The sequence below is a fragment of the Bidens hawaiensis genome, unplaced genomic scaffold (assembly GCF_021521415.1).
Source record: "Bidens hawaiensis isolate Kalapana, Puna unplaced genomic scaffold, B.hawaiensis_p1.1 tig00032112_1, whole genome shotgun sequence".
In the NCBI taxonomy this organism is placed as follows: Eukaryota; Viridiplantae; Streptophyta; class Magnoliopsida; order Asterales; family Asteraceae; genus Bidens; species Bidens hawaiensis.
In genome coordinates, this window is record NW_027495451.1 from 184,763 (window position 1) to 188,022 (window position 3,260).

Sequence of the window (3,260 nt, forward strand, 5' to 3'; positions counted from 1 at the left end):
ATTTTGGTTTTGCTTGTAACTAAATCCAAAAAATAAACCAAACCATTCTTACAGATTTTCATTTCCAAATGGTAAAACAGTAACAACCCGAAAGTAAGCCGAACCCAAACCAAAATCGAATAACCGACACCAAATGGTTTTAAACACTCAAAAACCGAAGTGGTTGGGTTTTAGCCCTAAACCGACCCATGCGACTTTTTTGCTCCTACAAAGTGAAGATGCTACTGAACGGAAAATGTGAATTGATTTCTTATAAAATTGTAACCTTAATTTCTTGATACTTAGGTTGGCAACGAAAGTAGCATTTATCACCGGCGGAGCTCAAGGGATCGGAGAGAAAACCGCAAGGTTATTCGTCAAACATGGGGCCAAAGTCGTGATTGCTGATATCCAAGATGATAAAGGTCAATCTGTATGTGAAGATATCGGTCTTGACAATGCTACATTTATCCACTGTGACGTGACTATTGAATCAGATATTGAAAATGCCATCAATATGACACTTGCAAAGTACGGTAAATTGGACATAATGATCAATAACGCAGCCATTGTCGATGACCTAAAGCCGAATATTCTTGATAATGATTTGCCAACTTTTGAACGAGTAATGAAGGTCAATGTAACCGGTGTGTTCTTAGGAACCAAGCACGCAGCTCGAGCCATGATCCCTGCTCGTAGCGGCAACATCATTACGTTAGGAAGTGTGTCTGGATGCATTGGAGGGATCATTTCTCATTCTTATTCGACTTCGAAACATGCAATCGTGGGGCTCACAAAGAACACTGCAGCCGAGCTTGGCCAATATGGGATTCGTGTTAATTGCTTATCGCCTCATTTCATTCCGACTCCATCTACCGCTGGTATGATAAATGATCATCCTGAGAAATACACAAAAGTGTATTCTAATCTCAAAGGGGTAGCTCTCAGTCAAGATGATGTTGCAGAAGCGACTTTATTTCTAGCTAGCGGTGAATCAAAGTACATGAGTGGGCATAATCTGGTACTTGATGGAGGTTTAACCGTCATTAATCCTGCTTTTGGCTTATTTGCGCGTGCTATCCCTGTGGAATAGCTCTAATATTGTTTATGTTATAAGATGGCATTTCTAAGTTCTTGTTTCGGTTGCAATGTTTCTTCTTTTGAAGTTGAAAGTTGTAATAAGAGTAACTCATGTGTTTGCTATTTCATTTTAAGAAATTATATAGCATTTTTTTCTCAGTAAAAGACATTAAGATTATTTTTAATTTCGAAGAATATTTTGATTAACTAACTGTAAACTATTTTGAATATGAAAATCTTTAGTGTGTTGGTTTTAGACATTTTGATCGTAGAGACAGACAAAATAAGGTTTAGAACTTAGTTTGTCAATTGGCATGCCATCCAAACATGATGGCTAAAACTAGAGGTGCTCAACAAATCGAATTGAATATTCGATTTTAATCGAATCGAATTATTCGAATTTTGATTTTTAGAATATGGATTCGTATTTGATTCGAATTCGAATTAGACTTGGCTGATTCGATTTGAATTCAAAATAAAAGTCCAATTCGAAATTCGATTTGATTCGAAGTAAAAGTTGAATTCGAAAAAAATTCTATTCGAATTTGCAATCAAAAAATACAACCCAACAACAACCATAAAATTTACAAACCATCAAAATGACAGACTACCAAAAGCATAATTTCAAACTAACCATGAGATAAAAAGATCATAAATAAACATTCAGACTTCGGAGTGGAAACATCCAAATTACAAGTTAACATTGTAAAATTTACAACCAAAAAGTTAAACTTCCAAGCTTCACTAGTTTAGCTACAAACTCCAAGTCTCCATCCCAAAAGCTGATCCCATGTAACGCCCTTTTTAATTATCTAGAAACAATCAGAAAACAAACAAAAAACAAAGATTTAGTGACCAGTTGATAAGTATATGAAGTGTTTATTAGCCAAAATAAGTATACATGGGATATTTTGAAGGAATTAAGATGGGTAACTGTGTATAAACCACTACATTCAAGTCCCAAATCGATAATCAACCACGAATTAACGAATAACTCTCGTTTATATTAATCAGAAAATCTAACTCAAAAAACTGATTAAAACTCTCAAACCCTAACTCGGTTTGACTCTTGATGAACCCTAACTCGGTTGCACCAACTACTTCATCTAATGTCTAACCATAACTCGACTTATATAGACTAACCAAACTTGCTAGTCAAGACATTACCAAATATATAAAAGCCTAATAATTCTTGGGTTGGGCTTTACACTTGGGCCAAACAACAATTGTGCCAACAATCACCCCCTCAATTGTTGTATCCGACTCACCCAACTCACCCCCTAATTTCCTATTCGAAATTGGCGGATCTTCAACTTCACGCTTGTCATCCTTTTCTTGATTTTCCCGAGGCTTTTCTTGATCTCTTGCAATGTTCTTTGGGCTCCACTTGGCTTGAAGTAACACTTGCTTCGTTTGATCATTTTCGCCTTCTCTTGGGCTTGAATCTCTTTCTTGACCGCGCTTTTAGTTTCTTGAACTCTCTTCATTGGACTTTGAATTTTGGAACTTGGATATTTGATTGGAATCTGACTCGTAACCGGCTTGTCTTCTTTCAGTCCAACACTTTGAAGATCCCGACCTGCAAAATTCTTCATTCCAATGATAGCTCGTTTACTGGGACTTGCTATCTTAAGGCTAATCTTGTATAATCGGTCCTTGATCTTTGTCAACTTCATTAGAAGCTTACCTGTATCATCTTTAATGGTTAGCAAATCATGTTTCATGTGAATCTCGCATCCACTTTCCGTTGCTTAAACCAAGACTTATGATATTGCACTGTAGGCTCGGGATGTAGTAGACATCGGTCAATAGACGCTGCTCCCCCGTTTTCCCTTCAATTAAGACTAACCCTTTTCCCCGAATATCAATACAAGATTCATCTCCGAGCTTCACCGTTCCCGTTTCTTGTTCATTCAATTCATAAAAGTACGCTTTATTACCAGTCATGTGATTCGATGCTCCGTTGTCGAGATACCAAACATCTTTCTCCATCGGCTCGGTTTCGAAACGCTTTGGAATCACACCGTCTTCATTTAGTAAAACTGTCTTTTGATCACCTTTAATCATAAATAGAGATGGATCAAAATCATCAACTTTGTTCAAATTAGATTCTTTCTTTTTCTTCATACGCTCCGGGCACATAGCCGCAAAGTGACCAAACTCATCACAACGGTAACACTGAACCTGTGATCTATCCTTTC

General features: G+C 37.0%; 1 pseudogene; it reads left to right on the forward strand.

Moving 5' to 3' along the window:
• Positions 1-236: 236 nt before the first annotated feature.
• On the forward strand, positions 237-1,148 carry LOC143583059 (secoisolariciresinol dehydrogenase pseudogene; annotated as a pseudogene).
• Positions 1,149-3,260: the final 2,112 nt, after the last annotated feature.